The sequence below is a fragment of the Rattus norvegicus genome, chromosome 7 (assembly GCF_036323735.1).
Source record: "Rattus norvegicus strain BN/NHsdMcwi chromosome 7, GRCr8, whole genome shotgun sequence".
NCBI lineage: Eukaryota > Metazoa > Chordata > Mammalia > Rodentia > Muridae > Rattus > Rattus norvegicus.
The window spans coordinates 102,583,702-102,594,388 of NC_086025.1; the positions used below are offsets into that span (position 1 = coordinate 102,583,702).

A 10,687-nucleotide genomic window follows, 5' to 3' on the forward strand; every position below is an offset into this window, starting at 1 on the left:
CTTCCGATGTGGTCACTTGAAGCACAAAGTTATACATAGAGACTCAGTTTCTGGCATGGCCAGAGTGGAAGGCTTCTGTGCTTCGGAAAATGAACTTCCTTCTGTGATTTTTGGCATTTTCTACTGTGGTTGTTGAACAACTCCTAAAGAATACCAGCCATAGGTCACTAGTGATTCTTGTCCAAGGTTTGGCTGGCTGACTCTGACTTCAGGCAAGTATCAGCTCACATGATGATCTTCCAGGGAAGCTCAGCCCAAAGACAGTCATTGCTTCCATTTCTGGGCTTTTAAGACGGTGGTAGGAGGAATAATCACTTTGCTTCCTTTACTGTGTTTCTCAGCAAGGATTGTAAGCCAGAACTTAAAATTGGAAAAATGATTAAATTTCACATGAGGTGCAGAGCTACTAAATGTATAAAGGTTGGGTATTGAAGCCAAAATGCCAAGAAAGGGAGCAGGTTGAGGTACATCCTTAGATTCGTTATTCACTCTTAACACTGGGACTTTATCTGAAACCATGGTTTATATTTAAGAGACAGATTTTGCTGCACCCACTCACCAGTGATGATCATGAAAAAGTGAGAGAAAGAGACACATAAAAAGTGACATATGGAGATGGAGAATGAATAGGTAAGTACATGATTGCTGTATGATAGATGATTATAGCTAGCTATCGAGATGATAGGTAGGTAGATAGATGATAAATAGGCAGATGATAGATGAATGATAGCTATAGGTAGAGGTAGAAACGGAGACAGAGATAGGATAATTTCAGTGAACAATTGAAAGGTTATAGCTTCTTATGACATAAGGTTAATGTTAATTTCTCAAGTTGAGTTAGAAAATAAATAGTAATAATGTATCTAATTTTGCATAAAGTCATGGATGAATTCAACTAGTTAATTTGAAAGTCTCATCTTTGATATCAAACCAAGAAATAGAAATGGAAGAAATCAGGATAACAAAACCTTAGAAAGAGGCAGTTGCCTTTTGCCCGAGGTTATGATCTAGATCCATTCAAAGTAGCAGTTAATTCCCAGAGGTTAAGCAAAACAGATGTGCAGAGATAACGGACATACACTTGGGGCTAACATTCTTGATGGTGGATCAAGTAGAGCAGAAATCATGGAAAATAGCAAGGACAAAACAAGCCTTTCACAGAGTAAGATCCAGGAGCTAAGCAAGTAAACCACAGTGATGCTCTGTGAGCCAGTCTTGGGTCAGAAACACCTTATGGTGCTTATGCTCAAAACTAGGTAGACCCATTATTTTTTGACAACTCAGCAACCTCTACTTAGACTCTAGGACAGTTTAGCCAAATGGTTAGCCAGAAAAGGATGGCAGTAACACATAAAATTCACACACAAGTTTTAGAGTTGGAATCCAGGAAAAGCATGGTTACTGTAGAGGGCCTCTAAAGATGATATCAAAGCATGTCAGCACCCCACATCTTCTTGACCTCATCTGTTTTGCTACATTACACTCACTAGTTAAAATCTACAGTGTTGTTGAAAATGAAATTCCCTTACTAGTAAAGCTGAGGGAAAATAATGAAAAACAAAACAAAACCAAAAAAGGCTATGCCAAGAGGGTATAAAAGGAAAAGAATGTTATAGAAGAAAGCTAATGATATGAATTCCACCAAAAAAAGAGATGTTAGTAGTAAGTTTAGAAATTAGCAAAAATTGGACCATTAAATGTATATGTTCTACCAAGGAGAGGAGAAAGACATATTTAGTTGTTACCTGGGTGACACTTCTAAAGCTTGAATAGTTATAAAGCTAAAGTTAAGGGGAAGTAAAGTTCCAGTGTCATAGCTCCCAAGAGACATCATAGCTCATGAGACTTTAGGTCTGCCATTTCAGTAGTCAAATATTCTGCTTAGGATCTTTCTGTGTGAGAGGTAGATCCCAGTATGAGGTCATAGTGAGAGGCATAGAAGAACAGAAGCCCTGCATCTCAAGCAGCTGGTAGGCTTTGCTGGATCACAGTGATTCTGGCTTATGGTGACAGGAGAACCAGAGTCACCTTAGAACTGATAGCAGGTATGGATAGTTAGGTACACACATATGGTAGTTTGAAAGAAAAATGTCTCCCATAGGTTCATGTCAGCCTGTTTGGAAGAAAATCACAGAACCTTTAGGAAGTAGAGCTTTGTTGGAAGAAGTGCTTCCCTGGGGTGAGCCTTGAAGGTTTGTCGCCTTATCTTACTTCCTGATCTCCATCTTGCTGCTTCCAGTATGTGGATGTAACTTCCTGCTTCTGTCTCTAGGTCTACCTGTTGCCATATCTTGCTTGCCATGAGAGGTTCTAGCAATCCCTCTGGAATCATAAGCCAAAATAAAGTCTTTTTTTTCAAACTTGCTTTTGGTAATGCACTTTATTAATCAGACAGACATTTCCCAACAACTACCGTCAAAGAGCAGAGACAGAATAGACAGGGAGATAATTCATATGGAAACAAATCAACCGATACATGTATTCCTCACTCTCAGCCAATGAACCTGACACCTGTGATAGCCCACCTGGCAATTGCAACCAGTATTTGTTGTCTTCACTTAGATGCCCTGGGATCCTCCTTGTATTCTTTGATGGCAGTGACTATCTCACTGGAGTTAGAGATCAGACCCTAGGATCACTGCTAAATTGGTGGTGAGTGAGTGAAAGTTGAGGAAAGAGTAGTTCTGTGCTATAGTCCTTTTGTTAGCTCTTTATACAGTGGGTGTGGAAAGACCACAGTTCAGTTTCAATAATCAAGGAGTGTTTGAAGAAGCTGTACCCATACCAGCCTAATGCTATCTACTCAGGAGCAAGCCTAGAAAGGCTGATAACAAAAGGATTCATGTGTCTAAGGGTCTTTTGGGACACTTATTCCCAGTGTAAAGCATCTAGACATTCTGTGGACAACAAGTTGAGCTTACTGAGGACTCTGGATTGAATAATAAGGAGTAAGTTCCTTAGCCTAGGAAAAACTGACACTGGAGTCTTTTGTGGCAAAGGTTAACCTAGGAAAAGTACAGGTAGGAAAAAAGAAGCGGTATTTGGGTGACCTGTGGCATGTCTAGGGTCTGTGATGTGAATAATGTACCTCTAGCTGACAATCCCAGTTGATTCAAAGGAAGCAAAGGGGTGAAAAAATAAATCTGTTTCTCTGTCTCTGTCTCTTTGTCTCTTTATCTGTCTCTGTATCTTTCTGTTTATCTCTCTCTCTGTATTTTCTATCTCTGTCTCTCTCTTTCTCTGTGTCTCTTTCTGCCTCTGTCTCTCTCTGTCTGTCTGTCTGTCTTCCTCCCCATGCTCAAGGTTTCATTGCTTGCTGCTCTCCACACTTAGCTTTTATTTCCAGATAGGTAGTTTTGTTTTGCTGAGGAAAATGGGCAGAGATGTGATACACTGAAAAGGGGTGAGGGCTTGCTAGGCTGCTACTACTCCTGCAGTTTGGACGGCCAAGCTCTGTCCAGTGGAATACATATAAGGAGCCCAGCCACATTCTCATGGATAATCTCCCTCCTCCTATCTTTTCTTTTCTCTATTCATGTTGGTTACACTTTCTCTTTGATGCAATAAAATGCTCAGCAGAAGCAATTTAAGTGGAGAAGACTATATTGGCTCACCGTTTCAGAGTTTCAGTCCATTATGGCTAGGAAAGCCAGGTGGGGAGGCTTTCTGTCTCTGAGATAATGCTAACTTGGCACCTGGACCAGAGAAAAACACAGAGAATAGGAGCAGAATCAGAGATGGATTATAACCCTCGAATCAATAGACTCCAAGCCCACAGAGATTCACCTCTGATAGCCAGTCCCTGCTTCCTAGAAATGCCACAAACTAGTCAGCAAGTACTCAAGCATATGGAGACTTTATGAGAGACAAGGCACTTTCAACTGATAACAGTCATAAAATTAAAATGTTTTTAAGTTTTTCCAAGTTTGAGGACAGTTGTTAAGTAACTTGATGCTACGGATTATGCTCGGTGAGTCTTCAGGAGAACTTAAGAGTTTGTGGGATGTGAGTCTCTGGAGATGAGACTGGTGTTGTTTGAGCCACCTGCTTTCACACCCACAGTCTGCTTTTTTTTCCCCTAGGACTTTGGAAATTCTGTGGTCAGATACACTGAGAGGTGTTCTCTTACCCAAAATAATATTATGTCTTAACTTAGTGATATGCCCTGCTCAGGGCCTCAGGTTTATATTCTCGCTGCTAAATAGATATCAGGCTAAAAGCTCAGAATACCCATGATTGCCTTGATATGAATCCTGAGAGAAAACACAATCTCTATGCCCATGTCAGAGGTAAAGGAACTGGCCTAGACAAGTCACGTGACCTATCAATGGTGTCCCTATAGGCTCATTCCCAGTACAATCAAACATTGAGATTTATACCTCCAATCTGTCCATTCAAGTGCATTTTAAAAACACCTTTTATCACTTTATAGAGGGAAGGAAACTATATTCTCACCACCAAACCAACTTTCATCAGACCTCAACAAACATGGAAAGAATGCCGTTGTCAGAAATAAAAGTCAGAGGAGACTCCCCCATGATTCGAAGGCTGTGACTGAACACAAGTCAGTATACAGAAGGAAGAATTCGAGCAAAACCTCCACAGAGCTCAATTTATTGATGTGCAGCAAGTGGAAAATAATTATACTGGGGCATGGAGACACACATGCAAGGTCGTTTCCTAAAACATTATTTGTAGGAGTGAAAAATAATGATTTAAACAACCCAAATATCCACCCTCAGGAGGACTGGATAATGAATCAGAGTAAATCTATCCAGTGTGCTACAGTGTGCCATCTATAATAATAACACAGATCTGTGAGAATTAGCTTAGGAATCTGTTAGTGGACAGGGGCGAGTTACATAGTAGCAACCATTTCTCTGAAAAAAAAAAAGACAAGAAAGAAAAAGGGGAGGAAGAGCTACGTAGGGAAAAGTAAAGAGAGTACATCAATGAGGCCTTAACATCCGCTTTTGATCTCAGGGATCAACTTGTGGTAAGAAGGGGAACCCAGGGAAACAGATGTTACTCTTAGCTCCTAGACATGTCTGGGGGCCATTTCAACTCCTACTTTCAGTTTTTTTATTTAATTTTTCTTTTCCATTTTACATGTGTGGTTGGCATGCATGCTTTGTGTGGGACCATGCATGGCACTGTATGTGTTCATGTGTGAGTATGCATGAGCAGGCCCCAGGTTCAAGTCCACATCTGCACTGCTCTATCCCTTTCGTTCATCGAGGCTGAAGGTCTCTGTCAAACCCAGAGTTCTCTGATATGGACAGTCTCAATAGCTCGCTTGCTGTCTAACCTTCCAAGGCTAGGATGAAAGGTAAGCTACTATTCCAACCTGGCATTCATGTGGGTTCTGGGGATCTGAACTCTGGCCCTCATGTTGGGTTGTCCAGGGATTTAACTAATAAACCATTACCCCAGCCATCAACATCAATTTTCTCATCTAAAAGCAAACAGTTTTTCCTGATGGTGTGGACTGGGCCACTAAATGAGTTGTTACACATGAAGTCTCAGTCTAGAGTGGGGCTCATGCTGGGCAGGTGAAAATGGGATCTGCTTTGATGTCTGCGGGAGGATTTCCATCATTTAGGGCAGTCTAAGTGATTTCCCTAAGTTTAGTGGCTTTAAGAAACGACATTAATTATACCTCATGAATTCGATGGGTTGCAGATGCAAGCAGGATGTGGTTGATTTTCTGTTCTCTGAGGCATCCCAGGAGTCTTTTGGGGAACTTGCTCCTGAAGCATCCAGATTGCCGTGCTCAGATCTCCAGCATGGACACTGTAGAACTAATCTGAGCCTATACTCTGGGCTAGAGTTATAATGTATAGTCTTCCCAGGGTTGGAGGTGGGAGGTAGGCTCGGAGCCATTAGCCTCTCTGCATAAGGACTCGTTTTCCATGGAGTGAGTATCTCAAGAAGAACCAGAGGAAGAAGTCTGGTATTTAATGAATCCACATAAGCTACGTAACACCACATTGACCGCGTACTTGGCTGAGTTAATCATGACTGTTTACAGACTCTTTGAGCAAGGATGAGAGCATCAGGGTCTCCCTGTAGGCAAGCAAGGAGATATAAAATATCACCATGGCCACCTTTGAAAATTGCAATCTGCCAGAGATCCTACATCCATCCATCTTACTATTTTACTGTTATGTTTGTATCTATCTCAGTATGTGTCTCCATAGACAGAGACCTAGCCACTTCTTTATATAATTGAACACATGAGCACACAGAGAGCCAGAGACATGTACAAAAATACACATACATTATGTGACTGAATCATTGCTGCTAAGGAGGCAAACCTTCTTCATGTGAAGTCTGAAGTGTTTGTGCAAAAAAAGGGCTGGAAAGAGGACGGAGACGCTCGCTGCTGTATATATAGAGTAGGTTTTGCCCTTTACAATAAGATGATGCATTTCATTTTGCTTCCCCTGTTGCCATGGTATCTGTCACTTTATTTATAACTGTGTCTGCTGAGTCGTATCCATGTACTTGAGAGGCTCTTCTGTTCTAAGAAATAACATGCGAGTGTGGGGGTGGGGTGTGCAGCAGGCAGGGATCTGGGACTTTATCTCTTTCATTGCTTTTCCTGAGCCATCCCTCCAGCTCTTCAATGTCCTGCCAACAACGGAGTCTTTCTTGCATGCTGTACCCATCACCTGGACATGCGTGTCAGAATTAAAGTCTGGGTTGAGCTCCCTTTGACCTCAAGAATTGTGTCGCCCTGGGGAAGCTGTTCAGTCTGTTTGAGATCACTTTCCCTCTCTCTTACCTATATGAAATAAGAAGGCTAAAGAGGAGCTGACTAGTGTCCATTTCCAACCTTCTGTGCTCTGTGGTGCTTTCTGTGCCATCCCATGCCAGCTTCCACTGCTGTTCACTCCTTCTCGTAAATGTCACCTCCTCTGTGGAGGCTTTATTTATTCATGCACCTCTAGTAATCCTTTTGGTGCTGTGGTTATAGCTCACAGTCTTAGACCTAATCCCTTTGTTATCTTTCCCATGCTGGCTCCCCATTTGAAACCTTACTCTTAACACCCCCACAACCTCCTGCATGCTACTTACTGCCTCGCTGGTCAGAGAGAGCCCCACATATTGAGGATTAGCCTTTGCCATGTGTAACCTTAATCAAAGGAGGAATACTGGGAGCAAGTGAATTGTGTTTGTCCATGATATGCAAAGAGTTCTGGGACTCTTGGGATTTGTCCTGAAGCTGCTCTTTAAGCATTTTTTAACTTGTCTCTGTCCCTTTGTTCTACTTCCCTATATGTGGGGTTTGCTCTCAAGAAACCTCCTAAGACATCACTCTACACTTGCCCTGTCCAGGTCTGGTCCTAGGGAAGCCACCCTGAATCACCTTCAAAATAAGGTGATCCGATGAGCCGTCACCCCAACCCGAAACTCTCATTTCCTCCACTGAAAGCAAACTGGCTGTTCTTACCGAACAGTGCAGTCGGGAGGATTAAATGAAGAATTACACACCTTTTTCTCTGACCACCACCTACTTAGAGAAGGATCTTCTCCCAGTTAATCCTCCCTAGAGATGCCCTCTGAGACTGTCCTAGAGGCATGCTCCTTAGTTGATTTCAGATTCCATCAAGTTAATGATAAAGTGCCACCAATAGGACCCGCAAACATGAGCTGGATAAGGTTGACAATAAAGAGTATACCAAACTGGATGGGGATAAACTCATAAGGCTCCAAAGGAACTGTAGGCAACTGAGGAAAGCTGGGAGTCAGAAAGAGGGTCCTTCCCAGGGAAGAGCACACTTTGGTTGTCTAGTGCTAGTCCTAGCCCTAAAAACATACATACAAACATTATAGGGACTCAACAGGTTATAATTGGGAATATATATACATATATATATATATGCGTGTGTGTAATATATATTCAAATACATATATGCATGCAATAACAGTTCATGAAAAACAAAGCGATGAATGTGAAGGAAAAGTGAAAAGGGATAATGGAACGGTTTGGAGGGCAAAGAGGAAAGGGGAAATGCTGTAATTAATTTATAATCTCAAAAATAAATACACAAAGGAAAATTACCCATCACATTGATATTGAGGAAATAAAGCCTAAAAACAAATGCAATGCAGGTCTGTCTGATAGCTTCTCTGACTGTAGATATCAAAGCTGCGAATCCATTAACAATACAGGATCCTATATGCAAGCACTGCCACCTTGCACAGACAACAGACCTCACCAGGGACTATGCACTGATAAGGAAAAGCTTGTCAGAGACTTGCTCTCTGGACTTGGGATCCCCTTTCTGAAGGGTGCTAGAGGAGAGGCAAGAGGAGATTGGATGGGCACTTGAGAGAAGGCTGAGCTATATACACAGCCATTCTTTCTCTTTCTCACCATTGGATGGATACAGTAAGGGCTGGTTTTGTGCTTCTCTGAGTCAGGATCCTGTGTGAGACCCAGTACAATGCTAGCACGTAAAATGTCTAGGTCTTACTGCCTAATTCTAACTATAATTAACATTATTTTTGCCTTCAGGCCAAGAACAGTGACTTTGAAAAAGACTCAGAAAATGTGCTGGGTTCTGGGGAGTTAGTTTAAGTATCTTGAACATTTCTTCTTTCTCTGAACATCTCTTCTTTGTTTCCTCACCAGATCTTCCAGACCCAAAAGACCCAGGGCTCTGGCTTTGAATGCAGCAAGGGCAGGCTAGTGGTGGGAGGGCACACAGAGAAGAATTAGGAGACTAAACTTTCTTTTTTTTTTTTTTTTGGTTCTTTTTTTCAGAGCCGGGGACCGAACCCAGGGCCTTGTGCTTCCTAGGCAAGCGCTCTACCACTGAGCTAAATCCCCAACCCGAGACTAAACTTTCTTGAGGCTATGGGAAGAGGCCAAGAGCAGAGTACATGACTCAAAAGTCATCTTGGATGCTTGACGTTGCTGGGAGCCCCAGAGGGAGAGGGCCCCTTCTTAAATAAGCACCTTTCACATATGGTCACCAGGGATCCTAGGAGCTGAGAATCAGTTTTACATAGTGTTTCTTCCCATTGATAGATGCAAGGAGGAAGAAGAGCTGCCTCACTGGGGGTCAGTCCCTTGTGGGTGATACCAGCACTCACCCTATCCTCAGGACCCTCTGCCTATTTCTTCTTCCTCCTGGCCTGCCAGTGTCTCTGCTTCCCCTGGTCTGTGTGTGACTTGCTGATTATAAAGCTTCCTTATTTATTGATGTGCTCAGAACAAGGGCTCGAGCCCTTGGGAAACAAGGGGCTCCAGGGACTTGTCAGTCAGATCGATACACAAGGCCAAGAAACTGTCAGAGGATTCCAAGAATCAGTTCACTTTGAACTCTGCCTAATTCAAAAGCAAGGTCCCAAAGAAAAGATGTTCACTTTAATGCCTCTGTGCCTCTGCCCATTTTAAACAATGGGGGTTGCTGCTAACTCTTGGGTGGCCTTTGACTTTCTAACCTTAGATGGCCCCTTTAATGAGAAAATAAATAGCATAGGAGTGAGATTGGAATTCCAATCTCTGTTTATGTATACATAAGTATTGTTCCTAGGACACACATTTAACCTTTCCAAAGGCCAAATGTTACTTCCTTCTGTCGGACTTCAATCAGGGCGGTAACTAATCAGTGAGTGAGTTATTGCAGACATCTGTGGATACTTTGAAAGTTGAGAATTGCCTAGACTCTGGTTCCTAATGTGCCTTCTTACCCCCACTGAGATGCGTTTGCATGTTCAGGAACTCTGATGCCCTAATTTTTAGCAAGACTTCTGTTTTAAAACCCTCAGCGCCAATCTGGAAAATAACATTAGCATTAAAAATGGTTAATGAGTGAATAAATTAATAAACACATTCACAAGGGGTCAATTCATTTATAAAGCTCACACATCCTGGTGTTTTCTGTAAAACTTCCTTTGGATAAGAGGATAGATACCTGCCTGAAGAAATACTCAGATGTGGAAAGGAAGCTACAGTGTGCCAAAACGAACAAAAAGCCTAGGACAAACATTACGATCCCAAAGTCATCTAGGCAGACAGGCCTTCCAGAACCCAGGCAGGGACTGTGGATGGGACAAAGAAAATGTATGAGCAGAAGAGGAGAAAAGGGGGTTGGAGGAGTAAAAAGGCTTCTTGGTGAAGGACGTGTTATGAATTGGGACATAGAGATGATTTGCAGAGGGTTCCATGTAGAATTATCTGCCTGCATTTTTTAGTTCAATCTCAAGTTCAGCTCTCCTCATCTGGTTTGCTGTAGTGCTACATTGCTGGGCAGAATTGGATGTCTCTGATCCTTTTTAGACTATGGAGGGATGGAAAGTATTAAAATAAAAGTAATAGGAAAAAGTCTAAATAGCATTTCTGGTTCTTCAAGGTTGAAATCTCTTATGAGAGCCATGTGGGCTTTCCCTTGTGGACAGTCTTTCTTCTCTAGGTGTCAGAAAAGTCACTTAGGCAGGATCTGGGTCCTCCTGTATGTCATCAGTTGTCTAGCACCTGCAGAATCAGCATTCTGTAGTCTAGTAAGGGGTAACAATGCAGCAAGAACTCAGTTGTCACAAGACTCCGACCTTCAACCTGTATCATCAAAGTCAGGATGCAGTTGAGAGAGCATGCGTGCAAAGATGTTCCAGGGGCTACCCAGTCACACCACCTGTTTCATGGACTGTCACCTGTGCTGGACATAGAGTCTCT

At 42.4% G+C, this 10,687-nt stretch overlaps 1 pseudogene; it reads left to right on the plus strand.

Annotated features, from left to right (window-relative positions):
* Tox4-ps1 (TOX high mobility group box family member 4, pseudogene 1) overlaps positions 1-8,587 on the plus strand; it is a 74,608-nt pseudogene extending 66,021 nt beyond the window's left edge.
* The last annotated feature ends 2,100 nt before the right edge of the window (positions 8,588-10,687 follow it).